Below are 7,797 nucleotides of genomic sequence, written 5' to 3'. Positions count from 1 at the left end.
GTGAATTTCAGAGCTGGGCCTGGGCCTGGGCCTGGGCCTGGGCCTCCAGCTCCACTGAGTTTATGGAGTTAGCAGCTGGCCTGGCTGGAACTCCTCTGTCACTAACCGCCTGTCATCACCGCCCAGCGCGCCGCCTGGGGATGGCAGAGCTGCAGCCACCCCACCGGCCTGCCACCCGCTCACCTGCGTAATCCTGCATCCCCAAGGGGAGGGGGTGTGAGGCCAACCTGCCAGCTGATGCACTGGGACCTGGGCCACAGGCTTGAGCCTCTGCAGCTGGGGGCTGCAGCTGTAGCTCGGGCATGGGGAGGGCCCAGTGTCGCATGCACTGTCCTCTCCTCCGAGAGCAAGGGGCTTGGATGGGCTGTGGACCCAGGTGAATCCAGACCTCCACTCATACAGGCCTGTTTCACCACCCCAGGCAGGGCTGGCCCTAGATGTACGCAGGCTGCACAGCGGCCTCAAAATTTGGGGCACCCTGAATTTAGTGGTGAGGGGTTAGGCCAGCAGCAGAGGCTCAGAAAGCAGCCAAATATCCCAGGCGTGGGGCCAGTGCAGAGCCCTGGGCAGCAGCCACGACCTGTGCTCCGTGAGAGCTGAACACTTGGGCAACTGCCCAGAAAAGATTATGGGGCTGCCCGGCTTATTGACAGAGCACCCACAGCCGGCAGCCTGTGTTTCTATGGGTGGTGCACATCCACACACACCTTAGTGCAAATAACAAAATTTATTCTGCACATGGAGGGGGGAAAAATTAGAGGGCAGATTGGCCAGAACCCCAGGTGTGGGGCCAGCAGCAGAGGCTGGGTGGCAGCCGGAACCCTGGGCACAGGCTGGTGATAGAGCCCCAGTTGCCATCTGGGACAGCATAGAAATGTAGAATCCCAGGGCTGGAAGGGACCTCAGGAGGTCATTGAGTCCAGCCCCCTGCCCAAAGCAGGATCAACCCCAACGAAATCATCCCAGTCAGGGATTTGTCAAGCCAGGACTTAGAATCCTCTAGGGATGGAGATCCCACCACCTCTCTCGGTAACACATTCCAGTGCTTCACCTCCCTCCTGGGGATGCAGTTTTTCTAATCTCCAGCCTCGATCTCTCCCTCGGGTGTGGGGCTGGTGGCAGCTGGAGCACCCCCCCAAGTCCCACGCCTGTCTTCTTGCCCTGCTCCTGCTCCCACAGCACCCCCGCTCCCCCCGCAGTGGCCACCCACTCTCAGACCTCCAAATAGGGTACCCTATGCTGTAAAGACAGCCCTGACCCCATGGCAGTGGCACTGGCATGAAGAAGCCAGAAGAGCTGGGGCAAGGGGCAGCGTTTGTCTTTGGCAGCAAAGGGCACTGTGGGGAGCAGCTGGGTCGCAGTCAATCTGGGGCTGAGCGCGTGGCTGTGTGGGGCAGAGCCTGTCAGCTGGCAGGACGGGTCCTCCATTGCTAAATGCTCACCGTGTATTTGACCACCTCCTTCTGGCTCACAGCGCACGGTCTCCCTCTGCCTGCTCCTCAGTGGCCCGTCCCAGGAGACGTTCTGTATCCCCACCCGGGCGACGCTGGTGGACGGTTTGCGTGTCAGGCTCTCCTGCTGCATAGGCTCTTCCCTGAGCTTTCAGTGCCGGCCAAAATTTGCCTCCCATCCCCTGCTGGGGATGTCCACCCCCATGACAAGCCCCGGTGGCTGGAGGGGAGCAGGAGCTGAGCTATGTAAGAACACAGGCACTGATAGCTCACAGGTCCAGCTAGCCCAGTGTCCTGTCTTCCAACAGAGGTCAAAGGCAGGTGCCCCTGGGGGAGTGAACAGGGCAGGAGTCATCCAGTGGTCCCTCCCCTGTCGCCCATTTCCTGCTGATGACAAACAGAGGCTGGGACCCCATTCCTACCCCTCCTGGCTAACAGCCACAGATGGGCCTGGCCTCCAGGAATTTCTCTAGCTCTGTTTTGAACCCTGTTCAAGTCCTGGTCTTCACAACTTCCTCCGGCGAGGAGTTCCACAGAACACCCGCTGATCTGTCTCCCTTGCCCTGGGACTCACACCTCCGCCTGGCCCTGCAGGGTCTCATGCCGCTCTGCCTCCAGCCTGTGGGGAAGCCAGGGCGCGCTGAGTGCTCAGCGTTGCAGCAGGAGTCTTGGAATCGACGAGTGCTGCCTCACCTGAGATCCCCACCTCTCCAGGGCTCAGCACCTGGGGGAAACCTGCCCCGAGAGTCCTCCTCAGCCACCAGGCCGGGGGCGTAGCTGAGAGAATCCAGAGGGGTGATGGTGTGGGACAGCGCCGTAGCCACAAGGCTGAATTGTGGAGAGGTAAAGGGGGCGAGGAAGAGGTTGAAATTTGAGGTGGTGGAAAGCAAATGCCCCAGCCTTGGCTGGAGGGGCCGGTTAGTGTGTGACAGGAACGTGGGGTCTGCTGGGGAGCCAGCGGAGCCAGGGTAGGACAGGGAGTAGATTTAAGTGGTTCCTGAAAGTGCAGAGGAGGAGCTGGTAGAGGCAGTGAGTGCAATAGGCAAATGTTAGAGGCCTGATTAATTTCCACGGCTCGCCAGGCATGCGATGCTCCCGGATGGGAGTGGTGGTGTTTTCCACCAGTGCCAGGGGGCTGTGGGAGCAGTGGGAGGCGTATTGTAGAGTCAGATCTAAGATGCTTTAACACCCTTGCGTGGTGCTTAGGTGCTTTTTTCCAGGCGCTAAAGGCAAAGGTTGATTTACAAGGCAGGTGGGAGGACCTCGGTAAGGCAAAGTGAACAAACCGCCCCCTGCCAGGGCTGGGCTGCTTGGAGGACTCTCCCAGACTTGGTTCCCCTACTCTTCATGCATCCAGCACCGCCAGTCTCTGCACTAGATTGGGGACTTGGCACAAGCCACTGTGCTGAAATCGCTGGAGACTCAAATGGGTCTGAATCAGTGTTGCTGCTCATGGGCGGAATCAATTTTATGTGCACCGAGGCATGTGTAGCTGTGCACCACCCATGGAAACACATGCTGCTGGCTGTGAGCGCTCTGCTAATCACCTGGGCGGCACCTGAAGCTCTCTTGGGTGGCTGCCCAAGTGCTCGGCTTAGAGGGCACCCTGACTGGCCGCCTCGCACGTACCCAGTCATTGATGAAAGTTCTGCAGTGAGCGGGTGAGAACCTGTCCACCTGGGAAACGGGTGGCCCAGCGCCCACGGACTGCAACCGAGCCGGCACTGCCCAGGCCGCACACCAGTCTCTGTTGAAGGGCCTGATCCGGCACCACTTGCTTTACCCTTGACTCCAGCCTGTGCGGGAGCTAAAGCAACAAAAAGTAGGCAGGGGTATGTGTAGCCACGTCCGTCTAAACTGCTGCATAGTCTGTATTTCTCAGGCCCTGAGGCAGGACTGTGCCAGCCCCCGACGGGGTCAGAGCAGCAGGGTTCCCCGAGATTTTTTTGTTATCCATGTGTGGAATAAATTTTGTTCTGTGCACCGAGGTATGTGTGGATGTGCACCTCCTGTAGACACACACGCTGCTGGCTGTGGGTGCGCCACCAATCAGCTGGGCAGCACCTGAAGTGCTCCTGGGCAGCTGCTTGAGCACTCAACTTACAGTGAATGCTGCAAAGCAGAATATTGGCTGATGGCAGCTACTGGCCTTCGCTGGACTCCACCCACCAGTGCCTCCACTGCCAAGCAAAATAAAGTGGCTCTGATACAGCTTCATGCTTCACGGGGCTGGCAAGGCCCCCCCGCCCCCACACCCAGCATCGGGTCCTCTCCTCCCTGAGCAGGGTGTGCACTGAGCACTTGTGATCTAGGCTGCTGCCAGCTGCCCACATGGCTTAGCAGTGACGCCTAAAGGTTAGAGATGGCCACAGACTCCCTCTTAGGTGGCCATCTACTGGCAGAGTGTATGGATGACCTTGCCCCCCCCCCCCCCAAGTGGTAGTGGTAGTAATTTTTGCAAGGCTCCTTCTGCAGGGCTCCCTCTAACTTCTTCCAGCCGTGGGCAGAATAAATTTTGTTGCCTGCACCAAGGCATATGTGGATGTGCACCACCAGTAGAGCGACAGGCTGTGGGTGCTCTGCTAATCAGCTGGGTGAAGCTCTCCTGGGCAGTCACCCGAGTCCTGTGCCCCTGCAGTTACTGAGCCATTGCCACCCGGCGCTCTCCTCATGCTACAGTAGATCCAGCCCCCTCCATGGTGCACCTAGGCCAATATTCCAGCAGCAACGGGTAAGTCAGTTCCAGTGACAGCCCACCCCGCACCCCAGCCCAGGCTGAGTCCAAGTGTTTTGAGACACCCCGATGTGTTCTGTGCTGGATCAGCCTCCAGTTACCCAGCGGCAGGTGTAAACTAGCGTTGCTTCATTGAAATGGATGGAGCATCACTGATGGAGGCCTGCGGGGACTGGGGTAAGTCCTGTAGCTTGGAGCCATGGCTGGCTACGGCTGTAGCAAGTCACTGCTGCTGCTTGCAGACCCCAGGTCCACCTCTGCTCATGCAGAGACACTTAACTGGGTTGGCGGTGGGGTGGAGGTACAGCGTTAGAGGCCCTGTGTGTTGCGAGGGGCTGCCTGGGATGCTGCTGTGCTCCTGGGATTTACTATCACCCCTGGGTGGAAGAAACACAGGTGCTTGTCGACATTCATTGTCGCCCCTTTCTCCAGCGGTCGAAGCCAGACAACAGCAGCTGGCGCACCCGCCCCGCAACAGCTGCGGCTCCTCGGTTATTTCTCACCCAAGGGGCTTGAATTTCAGAGCCCTGCAGGGGCAGAACCACAAGGCAGCCTTCATGGTGGACAAACCACCTGCGTGGCTGTGGGGCCTGGCAGTTAGAGCTGGAGACTGTGTGTGTGTGGGCCGGTTGCTCTGGCCGCCCGCCAGGCAGGTCCACTTCCAGCTCTGCACGAGAACGTGGTCGAGTGGTTAGAGCCGGCGACCGGGGAGGGATCAGGCGTCTTCCGGTTCCCTGCTGGTGCTGTGGGTGTTGGACTTTGGGCTGTGTTGCATCGGCAGTGTGCAAGGCCCAGGTGGAGGGGGTCAAATGGCGAGATGCACAGCTCAGACTCCCAGGCGTAGCTAGGCCTGTGTAAAGGCCCTGATCCTTGGCCTCTCTGAAGCCACCATAGCTGAGGAATATTCGGCCCTGCCCCGGCTCTGGGCTGGTGGGATGATGTTCTCGCTGACATAGAACAAACTGCTCCTCACTCAGGTTGCGCGGGGTTTGATGTGATGGCACCAAACGCTGGGCAGGAGACGGGCGTGGCAGTGTGGCCTAGGAGATAAAGCTCTGGACAGGGAGGCAAAAGGTCCGGGCTCTTTACGGGGCTCAGCTTGTGAGCCAGCAGCCGGCAGTCACTCTTGTGCCTCAGTTTCCCCGTTGGTAAAATGGTGGTAATAGCTGTTGGCTGACTTTATAGAGGCTTTTGGCTCAATGGCTGGAGTGTGGGCTAGATGAGCTGTTGTCTTCCTGTGTCCTGCAGGGTGAGGCTGTTTCCTAAAGCAGCTTCCTTGCTGTGTTCTCATGCACCGAAAGGGCAAACACACTAGAGCCCCAGGCCTGCCGTAGTTGTCACCTAGATTGTATTGCAGGCGGCGCTGGGAGGAGTCCAGCCTGGCCTGTTGCTCTGGGGAAGGAACCCAGACTCGAAACCCCTCTTTGGACGGGAAATATTCGAGCCAGTGTCAAGAACTTACCTGCTCCCGTTGGCTTAACTTAGCCTTTCATGCCATGTGCTTCCTGGGCGAAACGTGGGCCCAGAGCAGACGACAGAAGCCGGGTGATGTGGTTGGACCCAGATATGTAAATCTCAGGGACTGCCGGGCGTGGGGACTCGGAATGGACAGATGCCCCTTTAGCTGTTTTTGGAGCCCTCTGGAGGCCCTTCCTAGGAGGCTGGTCTGCTGCCTCTGAGCTCTGCGTTATGTTATGGCTAATCCCCTTCGCCGCGTAGCCATGAGCACCTCCTCTTTGCAGACCTGCCAGGCTAGTAGCACTGCTCAGTGTGGGCAGCTTCCACACTAGACGGCTCCCACGGTATTTAAAGGGATCCAACCTGGTTCCTTGCTGCAAAGGAACAGTCTCCCAAGGAAATCCCGGGAGGACATAGCGTCGGGAGCCACCTGCAGCCATTCCAGGGGCTGAATGGATCTCTGGCTTCTCCACTGCTACCGTTCAATGAGGTTTGGCTGCCCTTCCCCAGCGGGGAGATGGCCTGAAGTGCAACTGAGAGGGACACGCTGGCAGCTGGAGTTTGGCTGCTGCTTATCAGCTCATCAGCATCAGATCGGAGCTGCTGCGTTGGGGCAGGTACCAAACATGCCTGTCCCTGTGTCTGTCCATCCCTCCGGGACGGCCCCTTGGCTTGAACGTGATCGGCTGCACCAGGCCGCCTGGGGAGGGCTCGGTTTATAACCACGTGGCTGCGTGTGCGGCAGGAGCAGCGTTAAATCGGAACTGGAAGAAACATCCAACCCAAACCGATTGTGTTATTTTTTTCCCCAGAGTGTTGAGGAGAGGAGCCGTAGGGGGCCAGGCCCTCTGGTCACGTACCCCCACCTCAGCTTCTGCCTAGAACCTGGGTCCTCTGGAGCTTAGTGCAGGAGCTGTTCTAGTTTAAGCTAAAAACCAGCTGCCTTCCCTCTAAGGCTGCCGAGGAGACATTTGTTCTCTGTGGGTGGGCTAGGTGCCCTGCCATGGGACAGCGACCCACCCCGGTGTGTGGGTTAGGTTAACACTGAGGGGTCCCGCCTTTCCCAGCCGGCGAGGACCCGAATGCTGTGGTGCCATCTCGGGCCCCTGTGTCCTTTGGCGGGTTGCTGAAGAGGGGCTGAGAGACACCACGCCTGGGTGTGATGCCTGGCTCCAGCGGGGAGTGCAGTTTACTGCCTGTCACAGGAGGGGCTGGGAACCAGGCTGCTTTCTGGGTTTATGATGGGGTTGGGGCCGGGGGAGGGGGGACAAACTTTGAAATAACCTCAGTGGAGCTACTCTGAGCACCACCCCGGGAAGAAGCCGGTGTGGGGGTAGGGCTGGAGCCTAGAACCTGGTCTCCAGGGAGCTGGGGTGAGGGTGGGGTTAGACCCGGTTCTGTGCCCAAACAAAAGCTCCCGGGGTGGGGCAGAGGGAGGAGCAGGCAGGGACCTGAGCCAGCGAATCTCTGAGGTGCACACAGAGCAAGGCAGGAGGGTTAGTCAGGGCTGCAGGAAGCTAAACGGCAGCATCTTGCCTGTGGCGTGTCAGCCACTGCCTGCGGGAGCTGAGCTGTGCTCAGGGACAGGCAGCTGTGTAGGGCACCTGAAAATGCGGGGCACTGCTGGGACAGCAGGGACGACGAGCTGGGTGCTGCCCTCACCTGAGGCAGGAGCCATATGTGCTGGTGCAGTGCTTGCTGGGGGAGGTCCAGGAGGCACTCTGCCCTCCGCCACTGTGCACCTTGGTAGCCTTTGCTGCCTCATCCGTCCCCACGAGGCTGCAAAGCCACAGCTTGCTGCCTGTCAGCAATGGGCCAAGGGGTTCTGCTGCGCAGCGGGCCCTTTGTATCCCCCCCCCCCCGCCCCTCCTGCCTTCTCCGCCCACAGCCCTCAATACCCGGGCATGGGGCAGCCGTATCATAATGCTGCATAGGTCCCCGGACAGCCCTGGTTGTAAGGGCTGGTTTCCCATCTGCTCAGCTGCTCTTTTCTCCTCCTCCAGCTCTAGCCCAGATGCCGCTCCTGCGTTGTGCTTTAGAATTGGCCTGTAGCCTCCTAAAGGCTTCAGTGAATCAGAGATCACGAGAACTGGAAGGGCCCATGAGAGGGCATCAAGTCCAGACCCCTGCCCAGCCGGCAGGGCCGAGTACGTC

This window comes from Carettochelys insculpta, chromosome 30 (assembly GCF_033958435.1).
Source record: "Carettochelys insculpta isolate YL-2023 chromosome 30, ASM3395843v1, whole genome shotgun sequence".
In the NCBI taxonomy this organism is placed as follows: Eukaryota; Metazoa; Chordata; order Testudines; family Carettochelyidae; genus Carettochelys; species Carettochelys insculpta.
Note: the sequence above shows the minus strand (reverse complement) of the source record.